The sequence below is a fragment of the Carlito syrichta genome, unplaced genomic scaffold (genome assembly GCF_000164805.1).
Source record: "Carlito syrichta isolate Samal-C Ts95f unplaced genomic scaffold, Tarsius_syrichta-2.0.1 Scaffold315839, whole genome shotgun sequence".
Classification (NCBI taxonomy): domain Eukaryota; kingdom Metazoa; phylum Chordata; class Mammalia; order Primates; family Tarsiidae; genus Carlito; species Carlito syrichta.
The window spans coordinates 112,827-122,856 of NW_007259935.1; positions in this window are offsets into that span (position 1 = coordinate 112,827).

Below are 10,030 nucleotides of genomic sequence, written 5' to 3' on the forward strand. Positions count from 1 at the left end.
ATTTTCTTAACATTTCAAGTTTATTTTCATACAAGTGTACATAGTAGTCTCCAGTGATCTTCTGTATTTCTTCAGGGTCAGATGTGACTTCATCTTTTGTATTTCTGATTGTGTTTATGTGGGCTTTTTCTCTCTTTTTCTTGGTCAGTCTAGCTAGAGGACAATCGATCTTGTTTATCCTTTCGAAGAACAAGCTTTTTGTTTCATTGATTTTTTTGTATTATCTTTTTGTCTTCTATGTCCTGGATTTGGGCTTTTATTTTGGTGATCTGGTTTCTTCTGCTGAAAATAGGATTTTGGTGGTCTTGCTTTTCCATCTTCCTTAGGTGGCTTGTTAGGCTATTAATTTGTGATCCTTCCATTTTTTTCATGTGTGTTTGTAGGGATATAAATTTCCCTCTTACTACATCTTTCATGGTGTCCCAGAGATTTTGGTAAGATGTTTTCTCATTTTCATTTTCATTTGTTTTCAGGTACCTTTTAATCTCTGTTTTGATTTCATCATTGACCCAGGAGTTGTTTAACATCATGCTGTTTAGTGTCCATGGCTTTGTGGGTTTTAGCGGGACCTTGTTGGTTTTGATGTTTATTTTTATTCCACTGTGGTCCAAGAAGGTATATGGAAAAATTTTGGTTCTTTTAAATTTGCTAGTCAGGCTCGGTGCTCAACCTGTAATCCTGCACCTTTGGGAAGCTGAGATGAGTGGATTACCTGAGCCCACGGGTTCGAGACTTGCCTGGGTAGACAAGAACTCATCTCTACACTAAAATCAAAAAATTAGCCAGGTGTGGTAGCACATGCCTATAATTCCGGCTACTCGGAAGGATCGCCGGAGCCCAGCAGGTCAAGGCTGCGGTGGCCGGGAGCAGCCACTGCACTCCAGTCTGGGTGATAGAGTGAGAATCCAACTCAAAAAAAAAATTGCTTATACTTAATTTATGACCAAATATGATCAATCTTAGAGTATGCTCCATGTGGTGATGAGTAGAATGTATATTCTGTGGTCTTAGGATGGAGTGTTCTGTAGGTATCAATTAAGTCCATTTGGTCCAGAGTCACATTAAGGTTTTGTATCTCGTTGCTGATTTTTGTCTTTATGATCTGTCTAGGGTTGTGAGTGGGGTGTTGAAGTCCCCAGCTATGATGGTGTTGGAGTCGATATCTTTTTTTTAGTTTACCTAGAATCTGCTTTTTGAAAGTTGGTGCTCCTATGTTGGGTGCATATATGTTTAAGATGGATATTTCTTGTTGATGGATTGAACCTTTTATCATTATGTAGTGGCCTTCTTTATCTTTTGAAATTTTTAATAGCTTGAAGGGTATTTTGTCTGAAATTAAGATTTCTACTCCTCCTTTTTTTGTTTTCCGTTCACCTGAAAGTTTGTTTCCCATCCTCTTACATTGAGTCTGTGAGCTTCCTTTCTAGTGAGGTGAGTCTCTCAAACACAATAGATTGTTGCCTGATGGTATTTTATCCACTTTGCCATTCTATGTCTTTTCAGTGGTGCATTTAGTCCATTCACATTTAGGCTAATTATTGAAATGCAAGAGTTGATCCCTGTCATAAGTTTCTTACAGAGTTGTTGTTCCTGTTTGTTTGTTGTCTTTCTTTGGGTTTTGGAGTTGGTTCATGTGCGTTTTTAATCTTTTGCCTGTACTCTTGTGAAGAATGTTGTTGTTCTTTTTTCCTTTTCTTCTGTGTTCAGTACTTTCTTAAGTGTTTCTTGTAGAGGTGGTCTGGTGGCAGCGTAGGTTCTTAGGGATTGGATATCTGGAAAAGATTTCAATTCTCCCTCAGTAATGAAGCTAAGTTTGCCTGGTTAGGTTATTCTTGGTTGAAATCATTTATCATTTAGAACTTTGAAGATAGGGCTCTAGCCTGTCCTAGCCTGGAGGGTTTCTGTAGATAAATCTGCTGCTATTCTAATTGGTCTTTCCTGGTAGGTAGTCTGGCATTTTTCTCTTGCTGCCTTTTGGATTTTTTCTTTTATAGCTACTTTGTTTAGGTGAATTATTATGTGTCTGGGAAGTGGTCTTCTCATTTGTTGTCTTGCAGGGGTTCTTTAAATCTCTTGTGCTTGAATTTTTGCATCTCTGATGAGATGAGGGAAGTTTTCTTGAATGATTTCATGAAATGTTTGTTCCAGTGTGATCTTTGACTCTCTCTCTGCCTCAGGAAGGCCAATTACTCTTAGACTGGGTCTCTTGAAGTAATCATTTGTCTGCTGAAGGTTTTCTTCTGACTTTTAAAGTTTTTTCTATGTTTTTGACAGTTTGGGTTAGTTCTGTATTTTGGTCTTCAAGTTCTGAGATTCTTCCTTCTGTTTGGCTAATTCTATTTTTCATGCCTATTAGTTTGTTACTTATTTCCATCACAGTATTTTTTACTGCTATTATTTCTGTCATCACCTCCTTCCTATTTTCCTCTTGTCTCTCCTCAATTTTTTAAATTCTCTCTATTAATGCCTTGATGTCTGGGTTTGTTGCTTGTGACCAGTCACTCTGGGGGCTCTTCATTGTTTGTGTTCCAAAGTCTGTTTTCTCAGTGTCTGACCTCCCAGGCGTCTGTGTGAGCCCTGTGTTCTTCTTTTGGTTTTTCTTCATTTGTGCAGTTTTTTCCTCCATACTTTTCCCTTCCCTCCACTTCCCCGTCTTCTTTAATTCTGTTATTCAGGGATGGAGGGGTTTCTTCCACGTGTGTTTATTCAATCTCCTATTCTTCCTAATGTATTTCCTCTTGCTTTGTTCAGTTCTGAAGTTAGACCGTAGGTTGAGGGCAGTCCTTTTTGTAGTTTTGGTGTTTAATTAAGGGGGGTGCTGTGGTTCAAAATCTTTCTGCAGATCCCGTTATCCAACAACAGGTGTATGGATAATGTGAAACCCACTTCCCACTGCCTTGGATTCTGTCCATGCCGTGAAGTTGTAGGTTTACTCCCTGAAACGAAAATGAGGTTAACTGAGGGAAAAGAATGGAGCAGGCAGTGGGGGGAGGAGGAGGTGGAGAGAGAGAGGAGTGAGAGGAAAAAATAGATGAGTGTACCGACTCGTAAGTGAAAAGAGACACAAAGATTGAAACAAATATAAAGAAAAACAATAACCACTACTGAAAACTAACCAACAACCATATAAAAAGCTAAAACATACAATGGTGCTAACATACATGCTGACCAACCTCCTTATTGGTGTGCTATTCCTTTATACAAAGATGGGGTTTACAGAGAAATAAGAAAAAAGGAAAAAGAAAAAAAAAGAAAAAAAAGGAAAAAGGGATAGATTAAAGTCAGTAGACTAACAGAACCAACCAAGCACACTCTGATACTTTTCCTTTAAGTTCAATGTCCTTTCAGCTCTGATTTTTAGCTGTCTTTGCAGGCTGGTAGAATTGTTCACATTTAGGGTCAGTTTCCCCTGGACTGCTGTGAAGAACAGTTCAGATATGGATCCCCTACCCAGTCTATTACTGAGATATGGCTTTTTCTATTTTGCCTCTGCCATTCCCATTTTGATGTTGTTACCTTGGACCCCCAGCAGTGGTGCTATCTCACGGCTGCAGTCCAGACAGGAGGGAACTGGTTACAGATCCGTGACCTGCCACAGCAATTTTTCCATAAATGGGAGGAGTTCCACAGGCCTGTCTCTGGGCTAGGGGCATGGTATGGCAGTAGTAGCAGCAGTCAGGCAGCGGCGATCTCAGAAGATCCTGCTTGGGCTTTACGGTCTGAAGTCGTGGGCCACTTCAGGTTTAAGCTGGCAATGACTGCAGTAGCGGCATCTGTGACTGCAGGAGCAGCCTGGACCACCATGATATCTGAGTAGCGATGGTGGGTGACAGTGGCAGCTGAGCTCCCTGTGAAGAGCAGGCTGCAGTCCTTGGGAGAGAGCTAGGGTCTTTATGAGTGTTCTCTTTCACAGAGGGTCTCACAGACCATGCTGCCCCATCACCATCTTGCTGGAAATCTTCTTTTATTTTATTTTAATTCATCTTTGTAAGTTGCATGTGCCCAAGAATTTATCTGTTTCTTCTAGATTATCCAATTTGTTGACATGTATAGTCTAATAGTCTCTTATGATTTTTTTCTATTCTGTTGTACCAGTTGTAATGTCACCTCTTTGACTTCTACTTTTTAAATTTGTTTTTTTCTTAGTCTAGCTAAAGATTTGTTTCATTTTTTAAAGATGTGTTTCATTTTCTTACCTTTTCAAAAACTAAATCTTAGTTTAATTGATCTTTTCTATTGTTTTTCTAGCTTCTATTTCATTTAATCTGGTTCTGATTTGTATTATTTCCTTCCTTTTACAAATTCTGGGCTTAGTTTGGTCTTGTTTTTCTAGTTTCTTGAGGTGCAATGGTAGGTAAACAATCTTTCTTATTTTATGATGTAGGCATGTATAGCTGCAAACTTCACTTTTAGAACTGCTTTGGTTGTATCACATAAGTTTTGGTATATTGTGTTTTTATTTTCGTACACCTCAACAAATTTTTAAATTTCCCTTTTAGTTTATGCATCGACCCACAGATTGCTCATAAGCATGCTGTTTTTCATGTTTTTGTGAATTTCCCAAAGTATCTTCTGCTATTAATTTTTAGTTATATATCATTGTGGTCAGAAATTTAAGTTAAATAGAAGGATAATGAGAACTTTTAAAAAATTTCTAGAACTGTTTTTCTACAGTCTCTCACACTGTAGTCCTTATAAGTAGCCAATAACTCCTATGCATGCTATTGCAACAGCTCAATTCTCATCATATTTATCCAGTTATATTTCCTCAGTTTCTCACAGACTTCTCATTCACTATCTTCCCATTCTTCAGATGTGAAACCTCTGAATGATCTTTGACTTTTTTATCTCCTTTAAAGCCAACAGCAAGTCAGTTTCTAAGACCCATTAATTATTTCTTGTTAATAATGTCTCTCATACATATCTCTTACTTCTCATTATTACTGCACCACCTTAGTCTATGACCCCAGTCTCTGGTTCTAAAACTACTACAACAGCCACCCACAGGTCCCCTTCACTTCAGTTTTTCTGCCTCCCCATTCAACTCAATGTTTCCAGAATACTGTTTCCGATTCTCTGGCTTGATATTTTTACCTCTCTTTAATTTTTTCTTCAAGGCTTTATCAATGTAAATCTGGTTTGTCTTCAAAATTTTATTAGGTTTTTGGTATAAGAAACAAAACTGACTGGCTAATTGAAAACAAACAAACAAATTGTTTTCTGAACACAGAAAAATTCACAGAAATAAAGGACCAGCTAAAGACAGCCAGACTTGGAAATAAAATAAACTAGAAGTAATACAATGATTCATGTTGAAGGAGAAAATGGATGAATCAAGCAACTGTTTATGTCTCATTATTTCTCTCCACTCAAAACCCAAAGTTTAAAACAGCAACTCAAAGCACTTGGAAAAAAAGAAAAGACAAACAAACAGACACCACCAACACAACCAAAAAACCAAAGTTGAAAGAACATTGAAAAGACATAGCTTGGGTCACATGTCTACCCTTTAGAGAGGGAGAGCAGAATATTTTGATTTACATGTCTATTAACACTATCCATGTTAAAGGAATGTTTATTTATCTCTAGAATTTTCAGAAGGGGGAGTGTATACTGACTAGTCCTAAACAATAAATGTCATTACAAAACTTTCTCTTCTTTGTCTAGTCCTCATATCTTTTCCAGATTTATGTCTCTCTCCATTGGGGGGGGCACTTTTCTATCTTTACGACTTTGTTCATGCCATTCCCTCCCTTAAGAAAGTTTTGGTCTTTCCTCTTCTTCTGTTGAATTCCTGTTCACTCTTTAAGACCTAGATCAAACATCTATAAATCTTATCTGACTATATTTAGACAAAAACTCTCTCTTACTTTGTGGCTTTGTTAGTACCATTTTAGGGGAGTTATGCTGCCTGTGGTGTAAAAATGTTTGAACTAGTTTCATCTCCCCTACTAGAACATAGTCTCAGAGAAGATAGAGAATCACAACATTCACTATAATGTTTCGTATATAGTAAGTGATCAATACATCTTTTGATAAAGACAAATAAGTAGAAAAATGAAAGAAAATATATAATTTTGGGTTCCTGGAATTATGCCAGCAAAATTATATTGCATGTATCATGATGGCTGTATCTCTAACCATTGCAAATACGGAAGAAACATCAAAAAATTCGGCTAATAGATCAGTGTGTTTTGCTAATAAGCACCAACACATCTATTTGAATGAATCAATCTTTTCCTCCTCAGATCTTCTAGCTGTTTTACTGTCATTTCTCCAAAACTAAGAGTAAGTCCAAAGAATTTCAAAACCACCCTTTCATTCTGTAAGAATCCAAAATCTTAAGGATATAGTGCTCCAAATAGTAATCTCCAAGTATGTGGAACTGACTCCTCACTGAAACAATTACAAACCTTCTTTGTAATGCCAGGTGGGAAGGGTGAGATGGATATTCAGCAATGTATATCACTGTAATAACTTGTGACTTCTAAATATAGCTATTGATTTCCATCTGCATTGCTCATTCCAGAGCTGTGACTTTGAAATACCTAAGCAAATGAGTAAGTCTAAATCAAGTCTCCAAATAAGATTTTACAAAGGTGTACATCCAACCTCTAGAAATAGTTTTTTTTTTTTTTTTTTTTTTGAGTTGGAGTCTCACTCTGTCGCCCAGACTGGAGTGCAGTGGCCGCTCCTGGCCACCGCAGCCTCGACCTGCTGGGCTATGGCAATCCTTCCTCCTCAGCCTTCTGAGTAGCCAGAATTACAAGTATATGCTACCACGCCTGGCTGATTTTTTGATTTATTGTAGAGATGAGGTCTTGCTGCCCAGGTGGGTCTCGAACCCGCAGGCTCAGGCAATCCACTCACCTCAGCCTCCCAAAGGCGGGGAATTACAGGCTGAGCCACTGAGCCTGGCTGAAATAGATTTTTAATACTGGAATATTTTTAGGGCTCCCAAGTACAGCACAGACTTGGAAGTTTTGTAATATCTATGTTCCTGGATACATATTATGACTAGATATAAAAGGTCCCACTTCTTTCTGAGATTTGTGTAATATCCTACAATAGAAATATATTTTGTAATGTTTGAATTTAATGTATTATAAGTTTTTCAGTCTTCATTTTTTTCTTTTAATTGGTAATATTCTTTCTATCCCTTTACCCTGATGCCTAAAATGTGTCTATTATAAAAGAGTAATAAAGAGAAGGGAGTTTGCAGTTGAATTGTAATTAGCTATTACCAGAGTGAAAATTGAGAGGAACAGGAATAGGGAGGTCTCCTTAATCATAGCAGAAATTATGTAGCAGCAGAAATAACATTGGAACACATTTTTTGTAACAAAGATCACCTCTTGAACCTCTCCAACTGGTTAGTGTTGGTTTCGGCTAAGGTGGAGCTGGCTCTGCCAAGATGTTGTTGTTATTACTGATAATTATTTTTTATTGTGCTATGAAATATCTACATGGCATTTTATAGAGTCACACATAAAGACCAAGTCTCTTTCCTCCAGTCTTGAAGCATTACTTGGAGTAAATATTTAGGTAGGTGGACTTTACAAAAGAGTAGGATTTCATATTAATTTCATACACATCTCATTGTCCTCTTGAACTTAATAGATATTTACTGCACACTCTTAATATTGTAAATAAAAGATGTGACATGACCTCCCAACACAAATCTACCAGCAGTCCCTGACATACATATTACTTGAGGGGATAGGTCTTTTTTCTTCCATCCCATTCATTCATTTATCAATCTATTCATTCATTTAAAAGGTTTTTCTTTGGCCACTCAGAAGAAAACAAAATATTCTATTTTGGACGTTTTTGGTTTGCAACTTTTTGTCACACATAAACTAGATGTTTTGTTTCAGCAATATTTATTTGAACAGTATTTATTTGTATCAATGGAGGGCTTCAGTCAACTACTTTTAGGTGGAACTTGGTATAAGGAGACAATTGAGAGAAATGATAGAGTATCCAGCCATTTGTATTCCCTAAGATTTTTCTGATATTTACATAGACAAATAGATTATATAAAACCAAAGTATTCCTTTCTACTCAGGGTTAAATTACCATGAACACTAAACCAATTCTAGGAATGTTGCCAAAAAAGATAAAGAAATCCCACACATAACAACACTTTAGAATATGTCATCACAAAATTGCTATTTTTGTGAGTTAACACAGCTTTACTTAGTAATGAAGAAGAAAAACCATAGTATTACATTTTTCATGCTCAGTTTACTAGAAATGTCAAGATGCATTTCTATATGTGTATGTACATATGTATTCTGTTAGGGACAATCAAATGTAAAAGAACTGTATTGCTTGAAGATTCTCTCTCTCTCTCTATATATATATATATTCCTCCACATATTTTTGTAGGCATATAAAAACTAAAATTAAGTACAAATCACAAGGTTTTAGAAATTATTGTTTAAATTTCTTTGATGAAGACATGTAAATTATATGAAGGGATTTGCATTTTCTTATAGCAATTTAATACCCCTAATCAAATCTTACAAAATTATAGACCATAATATATATTATATATTAAAAGTTTGCTGATTTAGACTCATTATGCTATTTTTTCTAAGATATCACATTATTTCTAAAGCACAATTTCAACCTTTAGCCTTGTGATTTGATTTATAAGGTCCTGATCAAATTATCCTGTGGTATTCTGGTTTTGCAATGTCATAAGTAGAAAGTCATGAGTTTTAAAAAATGTTATAGTGGATCTTGCATATTATTTTTGAGTTAGATGAAATGATAATGGCTGAATTTCTATAAATCTTGAGATATTTCATAAGAAATCACATTCACAGTTTTCTTTTTCAATATATATATTCACTTCTATATTCAAGTGAAATTTAAATTATGGGTAAAAGAAGAAGCTTTTTATTTGCAATAAAGACATTTTAATAAAATCTAATTACTAGTCCAGTTCTCACCCCAGGATATTTGGACTAACTTCATTGCTCAGCATATGAGCAAAACTAAGAATTTATGAATGTGAGACACACCCAACTAAACCAGTTTTAAATTTGTACAAACTTGCATTGTTCAGATTAGCAAATAGCAGCATATTATAGTCTCTAGTACATTTGTGAGTCATTAAAAAATTTTAAAGACTTCTTGAAATTCACCTTGTCAACACTAGTGATAATTAGAGAAGAAATGTAATTGATTTATTCACAAGGAGGATCACTTAAAATTATATCGCATCTTTATCATCAGTTATACTATTTCAAGTGTGCTGACCTGTAAGAAATAAAATGCCTTTTATCTCCTGCAAAGTTGGATGGTTTTACCACTAAATAAAATAATTCATTTTATTTCATTTTATTATAGAGATGTGGGGTATGGTACAAGTGAAGGTTAACTACTTAGGGAGGCTGTATGCAGGTGAAGTTTGGGGTTCCAAATGGTCCTCCTTTCCCTGGTAGTGGCTCTGGTACCGTTTGTGTTGTCACTTGCCCCCCCACTCTCTTCCCTCCCTTCTACCACAGCAGTGCCCACTGACTGCCAATCTCTCCCTTGTATTCATGTGATTATTGTTGAGGGTCCATTATGAGTGAGAACATGTGGTATTTATTTATTTGTTTTTATAATAGATCACTTAATATGATGGGCTCCAATTCCATTCAATTTTCTGGGAAGTCCATGATTTTGCTTTTTATGACTGCATAAATACTCCCTCATGTATACATACCACATTTTCTTTATACAGTCTGATTTTGATGGGCAGTAGTGTTGCTTCCATGTTTCTGCTATAGTGAATAGTGCAGCAATAAACATGTATGTGCAGGTGTCTTTTTGGTAGAATTATTTATGTTTCTCTGGGTATATTCTCTGTTGCTGGATCATATAAAAGGTCAATTTTTAGTTCTATTAGGGAATGCCACACTACTTTCCACAGAGGTTGAAGTAGTTTGCACTCCCACCAACAGCTTTGAAGCATCCCCTTTTCATCATACCTGCACTAGCATCTCCTGCTTTTTGACTTATGAATGATAGCCGT